Raw genomic sequence first — 16,898 nt, 5'->3', positions numbered from 1 at the left:
CATTTATCAAATGAGCATCCAATTTATTTAATCATTATAGACATTCTTCATAGACCTAAGTTTTGATAATAATCATAGTATTCAGAAATATTACATCTAGAAATCTAGAAATATTTGTGCTTCTTCAATGCTAACTTTCAGTACACTTCAGATTCCAATACAGTGCTCTGGTTAAGAACTCAAGCTCTCTAATCAGACAAATTTAGAATCCATTTTACTACTGATTTGTGTGACTACGGCCTAATTACTTAATCTCTCTAAATCCCAGTTTGCTCTTATACAAATAGGAGATAATAAAATAATTAACCTCATAGAGCTACTATAAGGATTAATCGTGAACATATAGTTGATGCTAAAAAATATTAATTTAAAATTGTTGCGAATTAGGGATTATGTACAATGGTACAAATATATATCGTATCTGCATAAATGGTCACAGATTGTTTTCACCACCATAAAAAGCTCCTATTTAAGAAAAAATTATAGATCTAATTTATTTTTTGACTTGAACAGAACTAATGTTTCAATCTTTCTTGACAACATAGATAAAAGACAAATAAGGAAGAATTGGAAAATAAATTAGGATTTTGTTACTGTACTATATTCTGAAAAGTAACTTTTTTTTCTTTATTAGTATATTGTCAAGTTGGTTTCCATATAATACCCAGTGCTCATCCCAACAAAAGACCTCCCCCATGTCCATCACCCCCCTTCCCCGGTCCCCTACCCCCATCAGCCTTCTGTTTGCTTTCAACACTCAAGAGTCTCTCATGGTTTGCCTCCCTCCCTCTCCTCAACTATTTTTCCCCTTCTTCTTCCCCATGGCCCTCCATTAAGTTTCTCCTAATCCACCTATATGTGCAAACATATGGTGCCTGTCCCTCTCTGCCTGATTTATTTCGTTCAGCCTAACAAACTCAAGTTTCATCTGTGTTGTTACAAATGGCCAGATTTCATTCTTTCTCATTGCCATGTAGTATTCCATTATTATAGATGAAACACATCTTCTTGATCCATTCGTCCGTTGATGGACACATAGGTTCTTTCCATGTTTTGGCTATCATTGAGAGTGCTGCAATGAACATTAAGGTATATGTGCCCGTATGCATCAGCACTCCTGTATCCCTTGAGTAAATTCCTAGCAATGCTACTGCTGGTTCATAGGGGAGTTCTATTGTTAATTTTTTGAAGAACCTCCACACCGTTTTCCAGAGGGGCTGTACCAGTTTACATTCCCACTAACAGTGTAGGAGGGTGCCCGTTTCTCCGCATCCATAGTATCCTGGTTTGTTCATTTTAGCCACTCTGACCAGCATGAGATGGTTTCTCAGAGTGGTTCTGGTTTGTATTTACTTGATGATGAGGGATGCTGAGCATCGTTTTATGTGTCTATTGGCTGTCTGGATGTCCTCTTTGGAGAAGTGTCTGTTCGTGTCTTCTGCCCATTTCTTCACTGGGTTGTTTGTTTTTCGGGTGTGAAGTTTGGTGAGTTCCTTATAGATTTTGGATACTAGCCCTTTATCTGACATGTCATATGCAACCATCTTTTCCCATTCTGTCAGTTGCCTATTAGCTTTATTGATTGCTTCCTTTGCTGTGCAGAAGCTTTTAATCTTGATGAGGTCCCAATCGTTTATTTTTGCTCTTGATTCCCTTGCCTTTGGGGATGTGTCAAGTAAGAAATTGCTGCGGTTGAGGTCAAGAAGGTTGTTTCCTGCTTTCTCCTCTAGGGTGTTGATGGTTTCCTATCTCATGTTCAGGTCCTTTATCCATTTTGAGTTGATTTTTGTGTATGGTGTGAGAAAATGATCTAGTTTCATTCTTCTGCATGTTGCTGTCCAGTTCTCCCAGCACCATCTGTTAAAGAGGCTGTCTTTTTTCCACTAGATACTCGTTCCCACTTTGTCAAAGATTAGTTAGCCATACATTTGTGGGTCCAATTCTAAGTTGGTTCTATTCTGTTCTATTCCATTGGTCTATGTGTCTGTTTTTGTGCCAATACCATCCTGTCTTGATGATGACAGCTTTGTAGTAGAAGCTAAAGTCTGAGATGGTGATGCCTCCCATTTTGGTTTTCTTCCTTAATATTACTTTGGTTATTTGGGGTCTTTTGTGGTTCCATACAAATTTTAGGATAGTTTGTTCTAGTTTTGAGAAGAATGCTGGTGCAGTTTTGACTGGAATTGCATTGAATGTAAGATTGCTTTGGGTAGTAATGACATTTTAACAATATTTATTTTTCTGACCCATGAGCATGGAATGTTTTTCCATTTCTTTGTGTCTTCTTTAATTTCCTTCATAAGTTTTGTATAGTTTTCATCATACAGATCTCCAATATCTTTGGTTAGGTTTATTCCTAGGTATTTTATGTTTTTTTGTGTAATTGTGAAAGGGATCAGTTTCTTGATTTCTCTGTTACTTCATTATTGGTGTATAAAAATGGAACCGATTTCTGTACATTGATTTTCTATCCTGCAACTTTCCTGAATTCATGGATCAGTTCTAGTAGGCTTCTGGTGGAGTCTGTCAGGTTTTCTATGTAGATTATTACGTCATCTGTGAAAAGTCAAAATATGACTTCTTTTCCAATTCTGATGCCTTTTATTTCTTTTTGTTGTCTGATTGCTGATGTCAGGACCTCCATCACTATGTTAAACAACAGTGGTGAGAATGTACATACCTGTCATGTTCCTGATCTCAGAGGGAAATCTCTCAGTTTTTTTCCCATTGAGGATGATGTTAGCTGAGAGTTTCTCATAGATGGCTTTATGTTTAAGTTCCTTATATCCCAACTGTCTTGAGGGTCATTATTAAGAAGGGATGCTGTATTTTGTCAAATGCTTTTTTCTGCATCTAACAAAAGGATCGTATGGTTTTTACTTTCCTTTTGTTAATGTGATGTATCACATTGATTGATTTGTGAATATTGAACCAGCTCTGTAGCCCAGGAATGATTCCCACTTGATCATGGTGGATAATTCTTTTTATGTGCTATTGAATTTGATTTGCAAGTATCTTGTTGAGGATTTTTGCATCCATATTTATCAAGGATATTGGCCTGTAATTCTCTTTTTATGCTGAGTCTCTGTATGGTTTGGGAATCAAAGTGATGCTGGCTTCGTAGAATGAGTCCAGAAGTTTTCATTCAATTTCTATTTTTTTTTGGAATAGCTTGAGAAGAATGGGTATTAACTGTGTTTTAAATGTCTGGTAAAATTCCCAGGGAAGCCATCTGGCTCAGGGCTCTTATTTGTTGGGAGATTTGTGATAACTGACTCAATTTCTTCACTAGTTATAGGTCTGTTCAGATTTTCTATCTCCTCCCCTGTGAATTTTGGTAGTGAGTGTGTGTTTAGGAATTTGTCCATTTCTTCTAAATTGTCCAATTTGTTGGCATATAGTTTTTCATAGTATTCCCTGATAATTGCTTGTATTTCTGAGGGGCTGGTTGTAATAAGTCCATTTGCATTCATAATTTTGTCTATTTGGGTGTTCTCTCTTTTCTTTTTGAGAATCCTGGCTAGAGGTTTGTCAATTTTGTTTATTTTTTCAAAAAGCCAACTCTTGGTTTCATTGATCTGTTCAATTTTATTTTTTTGGATTCTATATTGTTTATTTCTGCCCTGATTTTTATTATTTCTTTTCTCCTACTGGGTTTGGGTTGCACCTGTTGCTCTCCGTCTAGATCTTTTAGGTGCGCTGTTAGATTTTGCACTTGCGCTTTTTCTAATTTCTTGAAATACACCTGGAGTGCAATGTACTTTCCTATTAGGACTGCCTTTGCCACATCCCATAGAGTTTAACTGTTGTATTTTCATTTTCATTTGTTTCCCTATATTTTTTAATTTCTTCTTTAATTGCCTGATTGGCCCTTTTGTTCTTTAGTAGGCTGTTCTTTAACCTCCATGATTCCGGAGGTTTTCCAGACTTCTTCCTGTGGTTGATTTCAAGTTTCATAGCATTGTGTTCGTTCTTTGTAGGATTCATGCTTGTGGTGGTGTCTCTGGTACCCTGCATTCCTTGCAACATTTCCCTCATAGAGTCCCCCTCAGGATTTCTTGTAGGGCTGGTTTAGTGATGACAAATTCTTTCAATTTTTGTTTATTTGGAAAGACTTTTATCTCTCCTTCTATTCTGAATGACAGGCTTGCTGGATAGAGGATTCTTGGCTGCATATTTTTTCTGTTCATCACATTGAAGATCTCCTGCCATTCCTTTCTGGCCTGCCACGTTTCAGTAGATAGGTCTGTCACCACTCTGGTAGGTTTCCCTTATGTATGTTAGGACCCTTTTATCCCTAGCTGCTTTCAGAATTCTCTTTGTCCTTATATTTTGCCAGTTTCACTATGATATATCATGCAGAAGATCGATTCAAGTTATGTCTGAGGGGAGTTCTCTGTGGCTCTTAGATTTCAATGTCTATTTCCTTCCCCAGATTGGAGAAGTTCTCTGCTATAATTTGTTTAAGGACTCATTCAGCACCTTTCCTTCTTTCTTCCTTTTCTGGAATTCCTATGATACATATATTGCTCTATTTGATTGTATCACTCAGCTCTCGAACTCTCCTTTCGTGCTCCTGGATCAGTTTATCTCTTTTTTTCTTGGCTTCCTCTTTTTCTATAATTGTGTCTTCTAATTCACCTATTCACCTCTCTGCCTCTTCATTCCGTGCATTGGACACCTCTATTTTATTATGCATCTCATTTATAGCATTTTTTAATTCATCACAACTATTTTTTAGCTCCACAGTCTTTTTAGCAATAGTTTCTCTGATGTCTTCCATGCCTTTTTCATGCCCAGCAATTAATTTTATGACTATTGTTCTAAATTCTTGTTCAGTTAGGTTGCTTATATCTATTTTGAGCAGTTCTTTAGCTGTCATTTCTTCCTGGAATTTCTTTAGAGGAGAGTTCTTCTGTTTCATCATTTTGGCTAGCTTTCTGTCTCTTGTCAGTTTTAAAAGCTTGTGATGCACTCTGCACCTGCGAGTACTGCTGTATTAAAGAAGGCTCTTTGACTGACCAGGGTCTGTCTATTCAAGAAGTGTTCTTTGAATGGCATCTCTTGGTCTCTCTTGTTGAGACTTTGGTTATTTTATTTCCCTACTTGTAGTGGTATTTGGGACTCTCCACCATGTGTACTTTGGCTTGTTTCTTGAGGTAGTCCTTGAGGTCCCTGTTCCTGGTGCCACTTGCTGGAGTCCAGCTCCAGCAGGTCCAGGGGTCCCTGAAGGATGGACAGTGTTGATGAAGAAGGGAGTGAGAGAGCCAGGAGAATTTTTCTGATCACTAGGCAGGCATCTCTGAACACTTACTTTTTAACATGTATTGGAAATGATGACTAAAGTAGTTGTTACAGACATTCCTCACCTCAGGCAATCAAGAGGACTTTTGTATACTGCAGATCATTATGGAATGTTCTCAGTATCAGTGGGTACGTTAGACCACATGATAGTTGTACAGGGGTGCAGGAAAGTTTACTATATTGGTATAAAAAAGCTATGATTGAAATAATTATGAAACATTTGGTGGGAGGGGGCTGGGTGGCTCAGTCAATTCAGCATCGAACTCTTGACTACAGCTCAAGTCATGATCTCACAGTTTGTAGTTCACGCCCCTTGTCCAGGCTCTGTACTGATGCTGTGGAGTCGGCTTGGGATTCTCTCTCCCTCCCTCTCTCTCTCACCTGTGCTCATTCTCTCTCTCTCTCTCTCTCTCTCTCTCTCACTCTCTCAATAAATAAACTTAAAAAAAAAAGAAGAAAGAAAAAGAAGAGTCAGAGTTGGAGCTAAATCCTATCTCTGCCACTTACCATCTCCAAATATTTTATACTAGAGATTCCAGGAGACTGTGTCTCTTTTCTGGATCTAAATCTTCATCTGTAACATGATCACACTGAACTTAATTACTCTGGGTAGATATATAACATTCACTTGGCCTGTAAAATGCCTTTGAAACATACTACTTATCCCTCATGATACCTTCCTACTGAGCCAGGACTCAACCCTGGTCTCCTTCTTATTATACTCAAGATAGTCATTACCATTATTTTTATTATTATTGTTAATAACAGTATTCATTTTGTCACCCATACAAAAGATGAATTCTAGACTTCATTATTGTCCAATTCATATTTTATTAGAAATATACATTAAAGGGGCGCCTGGGTGGCTTAGTCGGTTAAGCGTCCAACTTTCGCTTAGGTCATGATCTCGCAGTTCATGGGTTCGAGCCCCGCGTCGGGCTCTGTGCTGACTGCCAGCTCAGAGCCTGGAGCCTGTTTCAGTCTGTGACTCCCTCTCTCTCTGACCCTCCCCTGCTCACGCTGTCTCTCTCTCTCTCCTAGAAATAAATAAAACATTTAAAAAAAAAAAAAAGAAAACAAATATACATTAAAATTTTACTGTTATAATCTGGTCTTTGATTTCTATGAAAATATTAGAATTAGAAAATGTTTTATTAATAAAGAACCATAAAATATCCATTATCAGAAAAATACATCTCTTAGGCAGGTAACTAACATGAAAAGAAAAACTTTGGATATAATTTTTTACATGCTACTTTTAAAATAAAGGAAATAACATGACCGAAAGTGAACATATGGACGCAACTGCTGATAGCTAGTGTTCTTTCCTTCGCTTATTACAAAACCCCAAATGACAAGTATGTCTTCACCACAATTCAGCTTAAGGGCTACCTTCTCCACAAAAGTTTTAAAGAATAACCCAAGTAAAGAATTTTAAGGATCTGAGAGCATGTAACAAGATAAAAGAAGACAGACTGTGCAATTAAAAGCCATGAAATCTCAGATTTAATAAAAGTAAAATCAACCCTATGTTCTTTAAAAATGACATACCTAATACAAAATGGCACAAGTATGATAAAAAGATGGCTACTGTTTCTAGCAGTTTCACTAACAAGATGCTCTAAGTGACCATTCAACTAAAATAAAATTATGAACAGTGGATAAAATTTAGAAAAGCATATTCTTAAGTCTCTCCATAAGATGTTAAAATAACAACAACAATAACAACAATAATAATAGTAATATTACTCGGGCTAAAACCTAAGTGAAGAGGGAAGTAAGAGTGACTTATCAATGACAGCTTTCACCTTGAGGATAATTATTTGATTTCATACACTTGACTTGATGTTAGCCTAGCTTAAAGGCTAAGAGACAAAGCCTACCTCTCCCAGGTAGAGTATTTAAAAGAAGAAATCCACTTGAAAGATCCAGAGTATAAAGATGAGTTAGATATACCTATCTTATTGCTAATAATTAGTAATAATCAGGAGCCATCTCTCACATGGCCCAAGTTCCAATAATGTTTTAATTTATGGTGGCTTTTGATACAGAATTCACTAAGGGATGTGGCAGAAAAAAAATCAACCCTTTGTTGGAAACTGTCTTACCCCAGGACTCAGAAAACTGCCTAAGTGAAATGCCAAGATATATGAACTCACATTCAAAAAACCAAAAAACAGTAAACTAAACAAAGCATAAGCAAGAAGCAATGAAACAACTGTCAACAAATTAGACTCATGAAAACTTCAAACACAGGATTCATCAGACAGTATATAAAAGAAATATGTTTTGTAGGTACAAAGACCTAAAAAGAAGATAAAACATGAATGAAAACCAGACTATAATAAATTATCAAACAAATTTGAAAAAGAATCAAACAGAACTTTTAGAAGTTAAATGTATAACCACTTCATCTAAAATCAACATTAGAACAACTAAAGAAATAAGGTTTCGAATGGAAGAATTTACCATCAAATGTAATGCAGACAGACATAGAGATATCAATTAAGAAAAGCAGGTTAATTGCCATGGGGGATACACTGAGGAGGTGTCCTAAATATCCATATGAGTCACAGTCTGATCGGGAAACAGTACAATGTGGGTAGTTTGAGGAGAACGGTGACCATTTACAAATTTGGGGTCAGTGTAAGGAAATTACATGATCTATTTTAGTATCAAGGGTTAGAATGTGGTGAGCACCACTACTGTAGGCCTAGAGAGGGAAAGAAGGAAACGATAACGGAACCCAGAGAGGACAGCTATGAGGACAGCTGCCTTACAGAAGTTATGACCTTTAGGAAATGGACAATCAGCCAAACAAAAGGAAACAATAGCAGTAAGTGGCCAAATGATCTTTCCTCCATCCCTCTGATCTGCCTTCTGTACCTCACATTATATAAACATATCTGGCAACCAGAGGGCAAAGGAATGCATTAATGCAGTCCGTATCAGTCAGCCTCTTAAGGAAAGAGAAAAGGAGGTGAGGTTAAAAAAAAGGAAAAAAAAAAAAAGATATTCATAATAATATACATCTGAGGTCCCAGGTTAAAAGAAAGAAAGAAAAAGAGAGAGAGAGACAATGAGGCAGAGGTAAAATTTTAAAAAGACAATGACTAAGAGTTTTCCAAAATGGATGAAAAACCTAATAATCAAATTCTAGATTTGATTATTCAAAATTCAAAGCAAACCAAATAAAAAAGAAAACAGTATTTAGTAAAATCATGAGGAAAGAGTAAAATATACACAAAAGGAATTAATTTAAATGCACCTAGACAGAAAACACATCTTAAAAGAACAAAAATTTCACTGACAGCTAACCTCTCAAGGTTAACTATGGTAGCCAGAAAACAGTGGCATACTACTTCCTAAGTGTTGCAAAAAAATAAATGTCAACCTAAAATTGTAAATTCAATGAAAATATCATTCATGAAATAGGAGAAGTTATAAAATCTTAGAAAAATATTGAGAGGTTTTTCCACCAAGAGAATTATTCAATCAAAAGTATAAAGAATGTCCTTCAAACAAAAATAACGTATACCACACAGAAGGTCCGAAATGTATGAAGAAATGAAAAGGAAGCAAACAGATAAATATGTGGATATTTGAGAAGAAAAAAAAACTTTACAAAATTGTCATAATAATATTGAGAGAATTAAAAATGGAGATAAAGCTAAAATATAAAACCAGAATAACATCCAAATGAGGCACAAAGTAATTAGAGAGACAGTGACTGAAATTCCTCTGCAGTGTTTGGAAGGAAGGTTGAGATCCTGTTTGAGATCTCACTTTTATTTATTTATTTTTTTAATTTATTTCTAGGAGAGAGAGAGAGACAAGCATGAGCAGGGGAGGGTCAGAGAGAGAGGGAGTCACAGACTGAAACAGGCTCCAGGCTCTGAGCTGGCAGTCAGCACAGAGCTCGACGCGGGGCTCTAACCCACGAACCGCGAGATCATGACCTAAGCGAAAGTCGGACGCTTAACCGACTAAGCCACCCAGGCGCCCCGAGATCTCACTTTTAAGTGTTAAAAGTTAAATGTTAAAAGTTTAGAGTAAATGCTAAAGAAATAACACCAGTGTGTACAACTTTCAAACTAGCAGAGAAAAACATTGGAGTAGATGTAAACAATCTATCCAAAAGAAGTCAAGAAAGGAGACAAAATAAAAACATAAAAGATAGGACAGTTTGAAGCTTTAAAATATATAAAGCAAAATGTACGTAACTGGAAGAAGAAACAGACGCATCAAAAATTACAGGTGAAGATTTAAATACTCTCTTTGAATAAAAAGAATAATCAGAAATTAATGAGCACACAGAATTTTTAATACTATTATCCAATTTGACCTAGTGACCTTTATGGAAAACTCCACGTAATAACAGCAAAATATATACTACCTTCAATATAAAACAGAATATTTAGCAACATTGACTGGGTCACAAAATAAATCCCAACTGTAATAAAAAGTATGTGTTTAGACGAAAGCGAAATTAGATGTCCATAGCACAAAGGTACTGGGAAATTCATAAGCAGTGCAAATTAAATTACATATTTCTAAATAATCCCTGGGTCAAGAAAAAGTCAAAAAAATAAAACATATATTCAACTGAAAGAAAATGAAGACAAAATATATCAAGATTTGTGGGAATCCTATCAAAGCAGTGCTTAGAGGCACTATATGCCTGTACTATAAAAAGGAAAAATATTCTCAAATCAGACCCCACTCCTTTAAGAATGGGATAAACAAAAGCAAATAAACCCAAAGTAAACAGAATAAAGAATATGGGTTTCAAAGAAAAAATTAATGAAATAGAAAATAGATTTAAAAACTAGAGAAAATCCATGAACCAAAAAGCTGGTACTTTGAAAATACTAGTAATATAGGTAAACCTCTACTCAGATTGATCAGAAAAAATAGAAGACACCAATTACCAATATCAGGAATGACAATAGTGACATAACTCAGATCCTGCATATATTAAAAGATAAAAGTACTTCATGAATAACATTTTGAAATGTATTAAGACATTATGAATAAGTAAACATTTAGATCTGGCCAGGAAAGAGAACTCCTGATAAATTTCATCCTTATTCAGAGGTAATATAAAAAAGTAATAAAAAAATAAAACAATACTAATATCAATTTAGTGACTGAAATCAGTGAGTTGTATATATGAAATTATATGCACAGATAATTTGTGTTCCAAGTGTGTACTGCTATGGTGTTATTACAAAAATAATGCTTCAATGACTTTTGATTTGCTGTCAAACCAGAGAAACCTCTGTGGATTGTAAGAATAATGAAGGTTCTGAATACATATGAACATGAGTTTCAATTATGACTCCACTAGTTTCTAATGGTATGACCAGAAATCATTAATCTCATTTGTAGGTAACTCTACCGTAGAGTGTTAATAAAATGAAATAATACATGCAATAATGGGTAACACTTTAAAATAAAAGTTATTTCTCTTACTTAAATAGAAAACAAAAACAAAAACAAAAAAAAAACAGCAATAGAGAAAAGATCCTCCTTGAATTCCTCCCTCCCTACCCACTCAACCATTAGAAGAAAGAATCTAGAATGATAATGTCAATATAAGAGAAAGATGCCTGGCTATGGCCAGAACTGAATTCACCAGTGTCCGTGCAATGTAGAAATGAAGGAAATAACCAAGAGAAGGGGATCAGATGCCTAGAAATGCAAAGGGCACCTGTCAGATGTCTCAACAATTCAGTGAGCAAGGGAGAGAGAATCTTCAAGCTACAGGTCTGGCAATTTTTCTCATTAAAGCTTTGAGCCAGAGACAATTACTACTATTTACAGATGGTCAATGGGCTGTTTGTGTCTACATCAATATCCATATGTTAAAGTTCCAAACCCCAACATGACTGTATTTGGAGATAGGGCCTTTAGGAGGGCCTTGAGGCTAAATGATATGAAAGAGCTGAGGCCCTGATCTGATAGGGTTAGTGTCCTTATAAGATGAGACAGGAGAGAGCACTCTCTCTCTCTTCCCTGTTCTCTCTCTCGGCACTCCAACACCCCGCTCCCCACCCCGCCATGTGAAAACACAGGAAGAAACGGGCAGTCCACAAGCCCAAGAAGAACTCAGTGGTGCTGGCACGCCCATCTAAAACACCCGCTCCCCACCAAGAGAAGATAAATGTTTCTTAAGCCATCCAATCTATGGTATTTTGTTATGGCAGCCTGAACTAAGACATCTATAGTTTTCATTTTCACTCCTTTAAGTACTGTGGGCCTGGTGAAGGTAGGTTCTACATTAAAGAACCTTTTGTAGAACAAAAACACAAACTATGTATGGGCTGAAAGATTCTGTCCTTTAGATCACCATTTGGGTGGACGCGGAGGGGAGGGGAGGTGACTCGAGTTCTACTTTCCCTAGTGACCTTAATTCCACTTCTTCCTTCACCCTTTGAGGTTGTCAGCTAAGCCCGAGTGCTCTGCCCTTCAGCTGCATTCTTTCTCTGGTCTTCACTGCCCCAAATACTCAAGTAGCTGCCATGTCACCAGAGTGACTGTGCACCTTGGAGAGGCAAACAGTAGATGAGAGAAACATCATCCCTCTTTTTGTACTTTCATGTCTGCTTGATTCACATATGAAAGTATATGGGCTGAATATACTCAGCAAATAATGAAGCAACTCATTTGCAAAGAATTTTTAAAAACTAATTCATGCAAGGAACAGAGACTGATAGGCGCAGCTCTTAACAAGACACTCTCTCCCTGGAATTTGGGATAAGAATTTCAAAGAATTTTATGCCTATCAAAAATCAACCTGGGGATAGAATTCCATCAGCCTAATCACGACTCTTGCCTTTGAAGTGCTCCTTTTGTTTTTTCATGCCTTTTCCTCTGGCACCCTTATTTCATGCACAAGATGATAAATATATAGGCATGTTTGGGGAGCTTTTCTGTTTAATAAAATTCCATCAAGGTCCAAATGAAGTGTGAATCTAGTTTAAGGCTTTTCATTATTTCCTCATGTATATGATCAAGTTATCCAAAAAATCTTATATCAAAATGCCAAGTGTTTTAAAAAGACGACAGATCACAAAGAAAATAACTAGTCTCTAAACTTGTTCCTAATTGTAAAATGTATTCTGCTCGGATGATGGTAATTTACAAACCCCCAAAAGAGAAATGTCACTTATGGATGCAACACTAAATGGATGTAACGTTAAATGGTTTTAAAAGCCAAGAGTTTTCAACATATATAAAAGAACGCATTTATTTAAAAGATGAAAATTGTACAAATATGGCCACCCAAAGCTGCAGGACATGGGTCTCTGTATTGCTGTACCAGGGTAATTTGGTTCAGTGGTCCAACCTTCCCCTCTTACCATCTGTACTTATGAGAATGACTCACTCAGTGACTTATACATCATTTTCAGCCAGAGCACACAACCAAGCAATTTAAAATGACTTGGAGAAATAAAAATCTATCACCTCCACAAATATGCATTTACCCTTCATTTAGCAACAGTGTCTCATATGCCATTTCCTGGCCAGTTTTTCTTACTCCTACTGCTCCCTGTGATGCTAGCCTGCTTAATTGGACTCAGGTGTATTTTGAAAGCCAAAATTCTCAGCTATTTTCCCATAAAGGCAGATGTCCAGGAAAACCAAACAAAAGGGAAAACTGAAAGGATAGCACTTTAGGTCCTATGAACATGAACCGGCTCTTATCATGAAAATTTAAGTGTTCATATTTTGATGGAAGCAGTAAACTCATTTTGCAGAAAATTTCAGTGTGCCATTCTAGAAGCATAATAAATTAAGCTACTTTATATTGGCCATAAAAAAGCCTTAACATATGTGCAAAGGTATATTTCCTCATGAAGCTTTGCAAGAATTAATTCCCTTTACTAGAAATACCTTTAAGGTTCATTATGTCAACAGCATCTATTAAATGGGTGATAGAGTTTATAACTTTCTTATTTTTTTAGCCCGTACACTCCCAGACTCACCAGGGACATTATTATTGTCATTTATAATATTATCAACAAACGTTTAGTGAGCTCGGGGCAGGGACAGCAATATCTTCTACAATCACCAGTGCTGTGAAGATTAAGTGAGATAATGTGTCTGACCACATCTAGCACTTACTAAGTGTTTAATAAACATTGGCTTATTCATGGTTCTGGCCCTCAATAAGCTTATATTCTGTTAGGGCTGCCCTGTCAATCATTACCTATAGTGTAATTTTTTTATGATTGTAAAAGGAGAACCACTCAGAGTGGTACTAAAAGAGCAGAGAAGGGCACAAGCCGTTTAAACCTGACTAAGAATACTAGAAGAGATTACCCTCCCATTGAATTTCGTAGGACATGTAAAACTTAACTAAATGGCAAGAAGAAATCTATCTAAAACTGATGGAACAGATCCCCATAGAGGTGAAAGGAAATGTGATCTAGAACTCAGTGGGGAAGCCCTTAGGATGTGCAGATTAGCATGAAAAATTTATTCCTGCTCACAGGCTACAAATGTTCATGTATAATTATGATGACTCACATGTACTTTAATGAAGATATACCTAATTATCATTAGTTTCTAATACAGGCCCCAAAATGAAAAAAAAATTATCCTTTAATGTAACCAATGTATTAAAATGCATTTTCTTTCATTCAATAAATATTACAATTAATTGCATGGTAAGTATAATTAGCCTACTAGGGAAAAAAAAACGTCTTCTGTATGCATTTGCAATTCACAGTGCTTTTGCCCTTTTAGTAAACATTTATCGTCTTCCATTTATTTCAATAGTTCCTTTCCAGAGAGAATATTGAAAGGCTTGTAAATTCCATCATAAATAGTATGAAGAGAGAGTGATTATGAAGTTGAATGTTTCCATTACTGTAATTTATTCTTGACTTAGAAAAATGGCTATATAATGAAGTACCATTAACAATACTCACAAAAGAGTAATAATATAATAATTATGTATGTGTCTATTTACATCCACTCACTTCCTTTGAAAATGCATTGCCCAGTGGCCACAAATGGTCACAACACTTATTATACTGTATAATATACTGTATAATATTGGGTGAATTAAGTGATTAGAAGATTCCAGGAATAACTAGTTTTCATATAATATTTTAAAAATAAGAAATGTCATCAAAGTTATACTATCATGCTATTAAGAGGGAAAAAATTAAGGGTATATTACTTTTTCCCAGTTCATGAAGAAAAGCAAATACTATAAATCCAAAGCCTAACTGGAATTTATGTATATTTTTAATATAATTTATTGTCAGGTTAGCTAACATACAGTGTATATTTTAAAAGAACAGTTAAGTCATAGGGGAGTTCTATTGTTAGTTTCCTGAGGAACCTCCACACTGTTTACCAGAGGGGCTGTACCAGTTTACATTCCCACCAACAGTGTAGGAGGGTGCCCTTTTCTCCACATCCTCGCCAGCATCTAGAGTTCTCTGATTGGCTCATTTTAGCCACTCTGACTGGCGTGAGGTGGTATCTCAGTGTGGTTTTGATTTGTATTTCCCTGATGAGGAGGGATGCTGAGCATCGTTTCATGTGTCTGTTGGCCATCTGGATGTCCTCTTTGGAGAAGTGTCTGTTCATGTCTTCTGTCCATTTCTTCACTGGGTTGTTTGTTTTTCTTTTTTGTAGTTTGTTGAGTTCCTTATAGATTTTGGATATTATCCCTTTATCTGATATGTCATTTGCAACTATCTTTTCCCATTCCGTTGGTTGCCTATTAATTTTCTGGGTTGTTTCCTTGGCTGTGCAGAAGCTTTTAATCTTGATGAGGTCCCAACCGTTTATTTTTGCTCTTGATTCCCTTGCTTTTGGGGATGTGTCAAGTAGGAAGTTGCTGCGGTGGAGGTCAAGGAGCCCCTCTGGAAAACAGTGTGGAGGTTCCTCAGGAAACTAACAATAGAACTCCCCTATGACCCAGCAATAGCACTGCTAGGAATTTACCCAAGGGATCCAGAAATGCTGAGGCATAGGAGCACATGTAGCCCAATGTTCATAGCAGCCCTCTCCACAATAGCTAAAACATGGAAAGAGCCTAAGTGTCCATCAACAGATGAATGGATCAAGAAGATGTGGTTTATCTATACCATGGAATACTCCATGGCAATGAGAAACAATGAAATCTGGCCATGTGTAGCAACATGGATGGACCTTGAGGGTGTTATGCTGAGCGAAATAAGTCAGGCAGAGAAGGACAAATATCATATGTTTGCACGTATAGGAGGATTAGGAGGACCTTGACGGAGGAACAAGGGGGAAAAGAAGGGCGGAAATGGTGGGGGAAAGGGAGAGAGGCAAACCATGAGAGACTCTTGAATGCTGACAAAAACTGAGGACTGATGGATGTGGGGGGGGGGATGGGCATGGAGGAGGACACTTGTGGGGATGAGCACTGAATGTTATGTGGAAACTAATTTGACAATAAACTATTTGTAAAAAATAAATGAATAAATAAAAAATAAAAGAACAGTTAAGTTTAAAACAAAACTCGTTATTGTTCTTCAGTGTACGAACAATTCCAGTCACTCAAATGCCTCATTACATTGCAAATGAGTGCTAAGAATATAAAAATGCATCAGGCTCTTTAAACTTTGCTGTTCAGGAGATTCTCAACCAATATGCAAAATAAGTTTAAGAAAATAATGGTGATCTAGTAAATCCCATATTTCTCTTGTTTTTTTTTCCCAGTCTACTCTGGTTAAGAATAACATTCTGACTTAACCAGGGAATATTCCATTCTATCCAGTGGAATTTACTGTTGGTTCCGTCTATCTGGCCTGTTCCATTGTTTCTACATCACAGGAAGTCTCTCCAACATGCCTCATTACCTATGGGGTAGTAGTAAGAGGTCAAATATAAACACTGTGGTCCAATATAAAATCTTTATACTAAGCACTTCTATTTCCCCATACTCAAGACATTTATCGTCTTCCATTTATTTCAATAGTATATTGAAATAAATAAAGTAGCTCCTTTCTTGTCTACTTCATGTTCATCATCACTCCTCATTCTCTCTAGTCTCTTGGAGAAGGAACTATGACTTGTCCTCTGTGTGGTTTCATTCTTTCCCTAGTCCCTTAGAACAGAAGGACAAGTAAATTAGTCATATATAATATAAGAAAAACCTGCAAGAAAACCACATTCTTGTTTATGAGGTATAATCTCTTTATGGGCAGCAAACACAGCATCTCTCTTCTGGTAACCACTAAAGTGCCTCCTGAGTCAGGATGAATTTTAGAAAGTAACACTTTCTGACCGCTAGAGGCCTAGGTTTACTTCTTTCTCTTAAGGAATTAGTATAAGTCTTCAGTTTGTCCAGTGTTTCTCATAATATTGAAACCTCACTGAGCCAACTAGAAGTTTATTCTTCACCAGTGTCTCCCAATATACAAAATAACCATTAGCAAATTCTTTTGAAAAAATAATAATGAATCTCCAATAGAGTACACAAAATTTTTGGAGTTAAAAGTCAATTTACCTCCTCCAAGTCTGCAAATTATATCCATAAAGCATATCTGACTATAGAAAAAATAATTTTGTGAGTTTCAAAGTACATAGAAAGTTATCAC

This window comes from Hyaena hyaena, unplaced genomic scaffold (genome assembly GCF_003009895.1).
Source record: "Hyaena hyaena isolate Hyena2069 unplaced genomic scaffold, ASM300989v1 scaffold_244, whole genome shotgun sequence".
Lineage (NCBI taxonomy): Eukaryota > Metazoa > Chordata > Mammalia > Carnivora > Hyaenidae > Hyaena > Hyaena hyaena.
This window is presented reverse-complemented; position numbering follows the sequence as displayed.